Consider the following 13,522-nt stretch of genomic DNA (forward strand, 5'->3'; position numbering starts at 1 on the left):
AACCTCTACTTCATTGTTCTTCTTTTAGTCTCCCTCTAACTTGATTTTTTGCTTTGGTTATCTTCATCTTGATCAATATGCACTTGATCAATTTATTGAACATTCTCCCTCTTTGACAACAATGTCAAAGATGAGTACTCAACACTTGGCATCTTTGTATATGCAGATATAAACTTTTGCAATCTCTTCAATTTTCTCCCTCTGTCACCTTGCTTGTGACTTTTTTGAAATTCTAGCACTATGATTACTTTAGATAACTTGCTAAAGTAAGATCCACTGCATCAATTTGTATGAAATAAATGTTAGTTTGTTTGATGCAGGATACTCCCTCTATCTTTTATATAGCTTTTGATAGGGGTACCACCCCTAATTCACCTCTCAGATACTCATAAGCATCCTTAGGTAATGCTTTGGTGAAGATATCAATAATTTGTTCTTTTGTGTTGATATATTCCATCTTCACCTCTTTTTCTTGAATCAACTCCCTTGCATAATGATACTTTATTGCAATGTGCTTTGTCTTTGTATGCATAACAAGATTCTTTGATATTTTTATAGCACTTGTATTATCACAATAAAGTGTCACTAGTTCAACGATTTCTTCCTTCATTCCTTTTAACAATTGTTTGATCCATACAATGTTTGTTCAATTGATAGCAGTAGCAACATACTCTGCTTCAACAATAGATTGTGAAATACAACTCTGCTTCTTGCTTGTTCATGTAACAAGTCTTCTGCCTAAGAAAAATTCTCCTCTACTATTGCTCTTCCTGTCATCAATATTTCTAGCCCAATTAACACTAGTGTATGCTTTCAGCTCAAAATTTCCATTCTTCTTATAGTATAAGCCATACTCTTATGTTCCCTTCAGGTATCTCATTATCCTTTTCACTACCATCAGGTGATTTTCTCTTGGGTTAGCAGAGAACCTAGCAACTATTCCCACAGCTAATGCAATATCAGGTCTATTGTGTACTAAATATTTCAATTTTTCAATCATGGATATGTACAATGCTTGATTGACCTCAGTTGATTCATCATTCTTTGGTAGCTTGATTGTTGTTACCATAGGTGTACTTACTAGTTTTGAATCCTCAAGTCCAAAAGTCTTCAATATCTCCTTGATATATTTTGATTGAGTGATATGTACACCATACTTCATTTGATATACTTGTAATCCCATAAAGAATTTTATCTCACCAAACATTGACATCTCAACCTCTTGCTTCATCTGATTTGCAAAATCTTTACACAAAGCATCTTGTCCTCCAAATATTAAGTCATCAACAAATATCTCAAATAAAAATACACCTTTTTCTTTATTTGTCTTCATGTACAAATTGTTGTTATCATATGTCATTTCAAATCCAATCTTAACAAGATAAGTATGAAGTCTCTCATACCATGCTTTTGGTGCTTGTTTCAATCCATACAGGGCTTTGTGCAGTTTGCATACCATATTTTTATTGTTTTTGTCTATAAATCCTTTTGGCTATTCTATGAAAAACTCTTTTTCTAATATTCCATTCAAAAATGTAGACTTGACATCCATCTGCTAAACTTTGAAACCTTTGTAAGCAACATAAGCAAGCAAAATTCTTACTCCTTCCATTATTGCAACAAGGGCAAATGCTTCACCATAGTCAATTCCTTCTTCTTGTGCATACCCTTTACAAACTAATCTTGCTTTATTTCTTGTTACTTCACCATTCTCATCTAGCTTGTTCCTGAATACCCATTTTGTGTCAATCACATTCTTGTCTTCTAGTCTAGGAACTAGGCTCCAAGTCTTGTTCTTTTCTATCTACTAAATTTCTTCTTGCATAGCCTTGTAGCAATCATCATCTTCCAATGCATCTTTTATTGTCTTAGGTTCCTTCATGCTTAGCAAGCATGCTTCACCTCTCAATCTATTTCTTGTCATTGGCCTTGCATCTTTGTCTCCAATGATTTGGTCTGCAGGATGGTGTCTTTTGACATATTTGGATAGTCTAGGCTCAGTTCTTGTGGCTGCATTCTATCTCTCAGATTTAGTATCACTATGTGCATCTTTGTCAGGTATTTTAGCATCTCTTTCATGTATGCTAATCTCAGAGTCATATTGTGCATTCTCCTCATTTTGTAATTTGATATTTGAATGCAACTTGGCATTCATAGGATGTGACTCGGTAGTTGTTGAAACTTGTTGATTTGCTGCATGTTTTGTGACATCTTCTTCAATAGGCATTCCTTCATAGTAGTATGCAAATTTCTTGTATTATTCTAGTTCTTTTATAGGTTCAACTTCATGTGCTTCTATAAACTCATCAAAATTCACATTTGCACTTTCCACAATTTTGTTAGTGTTAGCAATTAAACACTTGTAAGCTTTACTTCTTGTGGAGTAACCAAGGAATATACCTTCTTCATTCTTTGCATCAAACTTTCCACTCCTAACATCATTGAGAATATAGCATTTACTTCCAAATAGCTTAAAATATCTCACATTAGGTGGATGACCATACCATAGTTCAAAAGGTGTTGAGTGAGTACATTTCTTTACTTGCACACGGTTCAGGGTGTATACTGCAGTACTTATAGCTTCTCTCCAGTATTTCAAAATAACATTTTTCTCCATCATTAGTGTTCTAGCATAGTCCATTATAGATCTATTTCTTCTTTTAGAAATTCCATTTTTTGGGGGAGTCCTCGGTGCTAATGTCTATCTTTTAATTCCTCTGTCATTGCAGAACACTTCAAATTCATGTGAAGTGAATTCACCTCCTCTATTTGATCTCAAGCATTTCAAGCTCTTACCTGTTTCTTTCTCAACTCTTTCCAAGTACCATTTAAACATTTGAAAGGCATTTGATTTTTGTCTTTGAAACATGATAGTCATCATTCTAGAGTAATCATCAACAAACAACATTATATACTTGTCTCCTTTGTAGCTTTGCACTTCAATAGGTCCACACAAATCAGTATGAACAATTTCAAGTATTTCCTTAGAGGTATAAGCTTTACTTTTAAAGCTTGAATTTTTCATCTTGCCTAGCTAACATTATTTGTACATTATGTTTTCTAGTTTCTTCAACTTAGGCAAACCTCTAACTCTTTTCATGTTACTTATGCTAATCAGATTATCAAAGTTAACATGACATAATCTCTTGTGCCAAAGCCAAACATCATCAAATTTTGCAATAAGACAAGTAGCATCTTCTATATCCAAGTAGAATAGATTACTCCTAGTTTGATCACCTTTTTCAATCAAATTTCTATTTGTATCCTATATTTTGGCTGATTTGTTTTCAAACTCAACTTTGCACCCCAAATTGTTCAATTTTGACACACTTAACAAATTATAATTCAATCCTTCAACATAATAAGCATTTTCATATGAGATCTTTTCCATAAGCTTAATAGACCCTTTTCCTTTTATTGAACATGGTGCATCATTACCAAATCTTATAGTATTTCCATCATAACAAGTTAAGGTAATGAACTTACTTTTGTCTCTAGTCATGTGATGTGAGCATCTGTTGTCAATGATCAATTTTTCATTATTGTTCACACAAGTCATAAGTGAAGTAGCATCATCCTCATCTAATTTTCCTCATCAAACCACTTCATCATCATTTTCCTCAAAATTGTTTTCATCAGCAATGTAGCATGACTTCTTGCCTTTATCTCTGTAGTCTCTTCCATCTTCTCTTCTAGTTTTGTACTTGTTCCCTTCTCTAGAGTTCTTATTTTATGTACATCTTGTTGCAATATGACCAAATTTATTGCAATTAAAACAAATGATAGGCAGCTTACCTTTGAATTTACCTTTTTCTTTGTGAAATCTTCTAGCCAGCAATGCTTCCAATTGTTCAATGTCTTCCATTTGTACTGTTGTCACTGGATGCATACTTTATCTTAACTCTTGAATTGCAGATACTCTAATGGAATATATAGGCAACAATGTTTTCAAGACTTTACTCATCATAGTTTCATCATCTATTTTACCAGTTGCACCTTTTATAGCACTAATAAGCTCTTTTATTATAGCAACATATTGAGCAATGTTTTCAACTTCTTCCATTCTCATGTCATCAAATTTACCTCTAAGGCTCTCTAATTTGGCTCTTTAAACATTTTTGTCTCCTTCATAGATGGTGTTCAAGGAATCCCACTTCTGTTTCACACTTTTAAGGTCTTTGATATCATCAAACTCAGCATAGCTCAAGGCAGAGGCAATCTCCAACATCGCCTAATTGTGCTCTTTCTTTTTCTTCAAATCTTCAACAGTTAGGACTCCTATTGGATCAACATGTTTTTCTATAATGCAAGTTTGTGCATAGTCTTCAAGTCCTCCAAGGTGTAGCTTCATAAAACTTTACCATGTAGGAAAGTTATCTCTATTCAGCTTGGGTACCTCTCTCTTTGACATCTTGATCCTTATGCTTTTAGTACCTTCAAACTAATCCTCTTAAGAAACTATGCTCTGATACCAATTGTTAGAATTCTTTAGAATAACTAAGAGGGGGGTGAATCAATTATTCAAGGTCCAAATGCCCAAATAAAACTTTTATAATTTAGTGAACTCATAAAACTTTCTTAACCATGCATGCATTCATTGTGTGTAAACCAAAATAGATATGTTATTATTAAGCTAACATGTAGAAATGTAAAGTATAAAATACAACACATCCATCAGTACACATGACACAATGATTTAATGTGGAATCCCAATTTGGAAAAAACCACCAGTAACATACTACTCCTTTCTCACTCTTCTGAAGTGATGTCCTATTAAAGGTTACAACACACACTGTTAAATGTAACCCTATTAAAGGATTTCAATCACCCTATTAAAAGTGAGCCTTGTTAGAGGACTTTAGTTCATTCACTTGGAATGCCACCCTTTTAAAGGATTTTCTAATGATTGTTAAGTCAACCTTTCTCAAAGGATTTACGAGTTTGATCTGATACAACTTACAACCTTACTTGTGAATTATAGATCACTATTTAGTCCCCAACTCTGCTTGGCTTCCAATATTTGTAGTTCTAACAACTTGTTCACCTTTCAAACATTCATCTTCATTAGGCCTTCTTGCTTAGTTCATCATTGCAGACTTCTCCTCTTGGGTCACTTGATGAAGCAAACCCTTCTTCCTTCACCTTATCTGATTTTTGCATCCAAAAACTTTCTAACCTCTCAACCTTTGCTTCATGACTAGCCATCTCTAGATATAGGGAATTAGAACTCTTTTTCCCACTCATTATCCATCTCAAAAGTTAGGGTTTTCAATGGAATAGGTAGGATACAATGTATCTACCCCATATCTTGTCTTCTCTAGAAACTTCTCCTAGAATCCATTTGAATTCACCTCCAAAATGGTTTACATAAGATTATGTACCTCCAGCTCATCAATCTTATCTTTCTTCTGATTCATAAGTTCCAAGAAAAAAAACTTGTCAACTTTTATTTGGTGAATCTTTGATCTCTTTCATAATGCAACAGGTCAGCATTATCAATTTACTAATGCTTGGCACATACTATGTTACTCAGCATCTATTAAAAAATCACTTGGCATCAACTGGATTTTACTGGTCCTTGGGACATACTGAAATTCACTTGGCATCTATTAACTTGCTTAGCATCTATTAGCTTGCTCGACATCCACTAGAAAACACTTTCACTCGGCTCCTACTGACTTTTTACTTGGCTTGCACTAACTTTACTTGGCACCTTCTATCAACTTAGTCAAGCTTAGAAAATGAACTTTGTTCAACCTTTTTCATCTAAACTTTCTAAGTGTAGCCAAACATTTTGTAACCCCAAGTAGATCATCAGTATATTATGTTATCACTATCTTAACTAATTCTTGTACATCAATACATAGTCATAACTCAACCTTTCCTCTAGGTACTTTTGTTACATCTTGTTGATCAAATCCTCCTCATCAATCAACTAAGTGATAGTGCTTGAAACATATAAGCAATTGTCTTACCAACATATATTAGGTTTCACATTAGTGACAAAACAATGATTAAAAACACTTCTTACAACAATTTTCTAACTCAAATGATCTTTTCAATTATAGATAATTTTACTAACACTCGACAACCTTTCACAAAAAAACTCTTGTGCATCTTTGTATATGAAAATATGAAATTTTTGCATATTTTCATGTAAGGAAGTGATGTATGGTATATCAATTAAGTATATAGTTCCATACATACCTCTCTTTCTTAGTTTGAGATGACATGATCACCTTCTCCATTGGATTGGGTGACCTCTACTCCACTAGTTCCATCTTCTACTTTCTTTTTCCTTTTTTTATTAATTTCCTTCCTAATTTTCTCAATGTCCACTTTGCCTTTGCCTTTGTCTTTTGTCTAATTTTTTGAATTTACTTGAGTCCTACAATTCTTTCTTAGATGTCCAAACTTGTGACATTTGGAACATGCATTGTTAGGTACATACTTCTTCCTTTGATTTGTCCAATAAGGTTTTGTCTGTGATCTGTAGTTATATGATCTATGCCCATACTTCTAATAGTTATAGAAATATCCTTCAAATCTAGGTGTAGTAGATACATTCCTCATTCTTGACCTACACTCATGTATTTGATGTCTTTGTTTCTTGCAGTAAAAATAATAACTAGTAAACTTAGGTTTAGAATTTTGCATACCATATTTTCTTTGACAGATATTTGTAGTATGACCAATTTTTTGATAGAGATATCATGTTGTTTTGTCCTTTGACTTTGTATTCCTTAATTATCCATTTCTTGGTGATTTTCCTTTCTTAGTGCATGAAATTCTTGACCCATCAAAACAACTTTATGACTTCATAAGTTCTTCAAATTACTTCATTACCTCTTTTGGTTTATTGAATCTCTCCATGGATTCTTTCTTAGTTTTCAATTCATTCTTTAGTATGCCCTTCTGTGATATGAGATTTACAATTTCCACATCCTTTTGATTCAATTTATGATTTACAAGCATTAGTTAATTCATCATGTCCAGTTGAGTGTTTTTGAGCTTCTGCACATCTGATATCCTTTCTTCAAGTATGGTATACATTACCCTTTTGTCTTGTTCTACCATAGTCTTGTGGTCTTCTTCAACTTTCTTCTTTTGTTCAGTCACTTCACATAGTCTAGTTACTAATTGAGTTTCATGTTCTCTTTTCAATCTTCTTATTTCTTTATTTAAGAGTTTGTTCTTGTCAAGTAGATCTATAATGCTTTGTCATTTGGATTTATTGATTCAAATAGTTCTTCAGTCTCAACTTCTTCATAGGAAAATTGTTTTATTTGGATGGAAATTTCCTTTCTCCTTTTTAGGGAATCCTTCAAATCTCATATTTCCTTCTCAAGTTTCTACTGTATGAGTTGGACGCCAATCACCTAATTGTCAGTAACCTTGTCAAGTTTAAAAGCCTCCATCTCCAAGATCTAATCTCCAAGCTATTAAACTTCTCTCAAAGAACCAATGCTCTAATACCAATTGTTGACTAATGGAGGTATAAATAGGACAGACAAGATATTGAGAGGAGGGGGTGAATAAGAATCTTTAAAATACTTTTAACTTTTCACCAATTCATTCACATCTATAAATAAACTTGTGCATATAAAACTTGTAATATAAATATGTTGTAACATGTAAATCACATGCATGAAAATAAAAACACAACACAATATTTGTCACCTAGAAACCCTCCAAGGTGAAGGTAAAACTAGGGTGGAGATGACACCCACATATCTTCACTACTATTGTAATAAATTTAACCTATGATTATTACAATTTTTTATCATTACATATGATCTACCATGTGAGGCATCTGCCCTATTAAAATATTAAGAGATTGTTAGGTCTCACCTTGTTAGAGGATTTAACACTTACAACAAAGCAAGGACTCTATTAGAAGATTTACAAAGATCTCTTAAGATCACTCTATTAAGAGATTTACCCTAATTCAAGTCAATTAAAAGTGATTCAGTACCTGACTCTTTATATGCTCTATAAGCTAATTTTGAGTCTTCTCCTTGCTAATTGATCATCTCCTCTGATATGATAAACTTGTCTTTCCTTTCCACTTCACTACTATAAATAGGTCACTTGCTCTGTTCGATGATAACAATTAACCCTTTACTGACTTTTGATCTATTCTCAATCCTTCACTATTTTTATTCTCTATGTTTGCACATATAATCTTCTTATCTCCCTCTCACATTTCACATGATCTAGGTTAAGATCATCACTATTGAAAGACATTTGTAAAGAGTTTTCTAGACTCTTCCATAATAACCTCTTCATCTAAATCATTGACCACACAACATAGGGATATGTAATCTATCTCATTTTTAAAAAAATTGACAACCTATGCATGTATTAAAAATTTTGTAACATCCTCTACAAAATTTAAATATTCCTTCACCGTCAACTTATAAAGAGTGTTACCTCAAATTTTGTTCCATTTTTGACTTTATGTAAACTCTGCATTCCTTGACCTTTACTATTTTCTGATGCTCGACATTACTATTGCTTGGCTTGAATTGTGCTCTTCTAATGCTTGACATTACTATTGCTCGACTTGAATTGTGTTTTTTTGATGCTCGGCATGTATTGCACTCGGAATACACTATGCAATTAGGCATTTGTATGCTTGAAACTTTCTTAATTTCTATTGAGCTTGCCTCATATAGAAATTACTTGGTAACCATAAACTTACTTGAATCCTATAGAACTTGGTACATAAGTTTGACTATGTACATGACTTGACCTATATAGAGTAGCTCAGTCACAGTGATGACCATCTGACTCTACCTTGTAAATGACTAAGTGTTTGACACTAATTGACAATAGTGGTTAGAAATACCAACAAGACTTTATTAAAGTATCATGGATTACTTAAAGAATTTCTAGATAAGGACAAAGATCTAACAACATAGATATCCAATAAGGCCAAAGATTTGTGTGTTTTAAAAAATAACAATGTGTGTGGATGCAAATTTTGTAGGTATTGAAAAGGATGAAGAATCATTGGAAACTATCATAAAAATGGAAGGAGAATGGAATCAAAATACTACCTCTAGAAAGAGAAAGGTAGAATTTCCTTATGAAGGTAATCACATTACAAATCATACTCAATGGTCAAATGCATATATTGGGGAATAATTACGAGAACCTAATATTACAATGAATATGAAAATTTTAAACAAAAAAATGAAGACACAATATTTGGTGATGAAGACTAGATAAAAATCACAGAGGAAGAAAGTACCAAACATCGTCAAAATACTATAAAAGATGAAGTAAAGGCTAAAAAGGGAATTAATGCATGTAGAGAGAAATAAGACACACGTGCCTTAGAAATATTTGAAGAAATTTTTGGTGGGTGAATGGAAGTTAAATATAAGTGGAAATGAAAGCCATTAAAAACATGTATTTTGAAGTTGAACTATGATGGAGCAATGTCTTAAGCATGAATAAACAAAAGGAGTTTGCTGGATATTGATCTTGAAAAGTGATGTATGTTGATGAATAAATTATCTAACAAGAACTATAATAAAGTGAAGAAGAAATAAAATGACAAAACTAATTGATCACAAGAGAATACATTAGTAGTGTAAGTGAAGTAATACAATATAGGATATGGTTAAGGAATTTTAGGAAATAGACAAAAATAATTTCCAATTGTAATATGCTTGTTATGGGAACCTTATATTATATTAAGGGGAACCATTTATGAAAAAGTTATAACATGGGAGAATGAATGAATTATAATATCAATTTGTATAATAATAATCTCTCTGAAATTTGAGGCTAGTATCAAGTTAAGATTATTTTGATTATTTGTTTAAGGAATTGTTACCGTCAATTGTGCACCAAATGTCATAGCCAAATGGGTATACACTAGCAGTATTCTCATGGATGAATCAATTTATAGCTAGTGCATCACTTACATTTTTAGCATGACTCATATTTGTAGTAGGAGCTTCATGTTCATTGTTAGCCTAGGATTCTTTATCAGAGGAAGAATCAAAAGTTGAGATAGTCATAGTCATGTATTCTTCACAAGAATCCATCCACCAAGTGATGATGCCTTTGTTGTAAATATATGAGGAGTAACTAAGAGAGGAGGGGTGAAATAGTTTCCACAAAAATGAATCCCAGATCCCTTAGATGTCATTGTGAAATATAAATATTTTTGTTACTCGTTTAACACATAGGCACTCGGTTAACACTAAAAATATGATGTAACTTTGTAACTATTGAAATAACAACTATTACTCACCAAATACTAAACATAAAGAACTTAAGATATTATCTATGATTAAGCTTAATTAACTTAGTTGCATACACATAAAAGAAATAGCATGAACACAAGTGACACCAAGATTTAACATGGAAACCCAATTTGGGAAAAACCACCAAACTAGTTACTAATTTTCACTCTTTTGAATTGATCCCTATTAGGAGCCAACCCTATTGAAGGTTACAAAACACACTATTAAGTGTGGTCCTGTTAAAGGATTTAATCACCCTATTATGGGTGGTCTTGTTAGAGGTCTTTAGATACTTCAATCTAGAAATATCACCTTGTTAGATGATTTACAAATAGTTGTTAAGCCAACTTGGTTAAGAGATTCAATACATTGCTACAATGGTAGAGAGTAACAATGATATGACCTAATATTAGATCTCAATTCTAGCTTGAATATTGGATCCTTCCTGATCAAATTTATCTTTGTAGGTCCAAAATGATATTCTAATTATCCTTCTAATTTGCTTCCTCTAAGAATATCTTATTATTTCATCCACTTACACACCTTCAATCCTCAACTTGATCATATAAGTTTATATCATACACAATGTCAAGTCAGCTTTAATAACTCTTAGAATAATTAATATACATCTTCCCAGTCAGCTAGAACCAACAAACAAATCAATTAAACTCAATATGCCAAAATAATAAAATCCTTTGTTATCTAACCCTTCTCGGTAGACACTAACTCAAGAATGATTTTTATATGTTAACAAAATGAACTCGATTAACACTACATCTTTGCAAACTTCCTTTGGCAACCAAGTGAGCTTGGTTAGCACTGGTTCCATCCAATTCTCCTTTGTTAACCAAGTGAGCTCAGTTAACACTCAACTTCTACTTCTCTTCAATGCCCAAGTGAACTCGATAGGCACTACCTTCTGAACTTGGAAAACACTAGAATGCTTGATAGACATAGGAAATTTTCTTCATTGCTTGAGTGAGCTCAACATACACTAACTTGTAAAGATATGACATTTTGTGTAACATCAAATACAATACACAATTGATCAATTATTTTTAACAATCTCCCTCTTTGGAATTGATGGCAACAAAACATGCCATAATACAATGAAATTTTAGAGAAAAATATAGTAAGAAAAATATCCTTAGTTTCATATTAAATCCCATCCATGAGAACTCCCTCTATCAATGTGAGCTCCCTCTGACTTCAATTTCTCCCTCTGTTAGCAAAATCTATCTTCAACGTCTTCTTCTAATATCAAACTCTATCATTTAGATATCAAACCAAGTTCTTCCTCTTTGACATCTTTAAACTAAATTTCTCTGACGTATGACTATGAAAATAAACTATCCCTCTTTAGAAAATTTATGTGATATATGACTGAACTCTGTGATATATGACTGAGCTCTATGATATATGACTGAAATCTCCCTCTTTGACATCTTATGCCAAAGATAATATTCAATGAATTCCAATTTACCTCATGTACAGATTCATATGCATTATACCCTTTCATTACTGCATCAACTTGATTGATCTTCAACATGTTTTGGTTGATGCATCACTAAACTTCATTTAGTGAGCTTTAGATAGGGGAATGGCCCCTAACTTATCTCTTAGATACATAAATGTATCCTTAGGAAATGGCTTAGTGAACATGTTTGCAATTTTTTCTTTAGTATTCACATATTCCAATCTCACTTCTTTGTCTTGCACCAATTCTCTCAGAAAATGATATTTTATTGTAATGTGCTTGGTCTTGGTATGCATCATAGGATTTTTTGATATATTAATTGCACTTGTGTTATCACAAAGATAAACATTGGATCCTTAATCTCTACCTTCATACCTACCAATAGTTGTTTGAACCAAATAAAATTGGAATAATTAATTGTTGCCACAACATACTCTACCTCTGTTGTAGACTGAGAAATGTAGTTTTGTTTCTTACTTGTCCAAGACACTAGTTTCTTGCCAAGAAAGAATGTTCCACCACTAGTGCTCTTCCTGTCATCAACACTTCCAACCCAATCAGCATCTATGAAGGCTTTCAAATCCAAATTGCCTCCTTTCTTGTACCATAATCCATAGTCTTCATTACCCTTTAGATATGCATGATTCTCTTGATTTCCATCATATGATTTTCTTTAGGATTTTCTGAAAATCTTGCCACCATACCAACTACAAGACCGATATCAAGCCTTATATGCACTACATATTGCATTTTTCTAATCATTGATTTGTATGTGGTTTGATCTACTTCTCTGGAATCTTCATTTTTTGGAAATCTTATTTCCAATAGACATAGATGCTCCAACTGGTTTTGAATCCTCCATTCCAAAAAAAATTAGTACCTCCTTGATATACTTAGATTGAGTAATGTAGATACCATCTTTCTTCTATTGAATCTACAATCCAAAAAATAATTTTATCTGTCCAAACATGGACATCTTAGATTCCTTGATCATTTCCTCTAAAAAAGCTTTGTACAAGTTATCATTTCAAGTAAACAATGTGTCATCCACAAAGATTTCTGCCAACATAATCTTCTTGTTTGTTCCTTCTTTGATGTATAGGTTGTTTTCATTTGTCTTTTGAAAACCAATATTCATCAAATAGTTATAAATTCTTTCATACCAAGCTTTGGGAGCTTGTTTGAGTCCATACAATGTTTTGTGCAGCTTGCAAACCATATCCTTTTTGTTAGGATCTACAAAACCTTCAAGTTTCTCTATGTAGACTTCATCTTCAAGAATGCATATTTCACATCCATTTGATAAACTTTAAATCCTTTATTTGCAGCATAAGCAAGGTCCTGACACCATCTAATCTTGTAACAAGAGCAAAATTTTCACCATAATCAATACCTTCTTCTTGAGAATAACTTTTGCATACTAAACTTGATTTGTTTCTTAAAACTTCTCCATCTTCATTCAACTTATTTTTGAAAACCCACTTTGTGCCAATTATATTCTTATCCTTGGGTCTAGGAACAAGAGTCCAGGTCTTATTCCTTTCTATCTATTCTATCTCTTCATTCATTGCTTCAATCTAGATTTCATTAGCTAAAGCATATGTAACTGATCTAGGTTGGAATTTAGTAAGAAACATGTACCTTTCAATTTGTTTCTTGTCATTGTACCATTTGACTTGTCTCCAATGATCTGATTAGGTGCATGGTGGCTTCTGACATATCTTGATAACACATGTACTTTTGATTTAGAACTTGTTCCACTTGACTTACCATGATTTTTTGT

This window comes from Cupressus sempervirens, chromosome 11, assembly GCF_028749045.1.
Source record: "Cupressus sempervirens isolate cs-2001-9-10 chromosome 11, ASM2874904v1, whole genome shotgun sequence".
Lineage (NCBI taxonomy): Eukaryota > Viridiplantae > Streptophyta > Pinopsida > Cupressales > Cupressaceae > Cupressus > Cupressus sempervirens.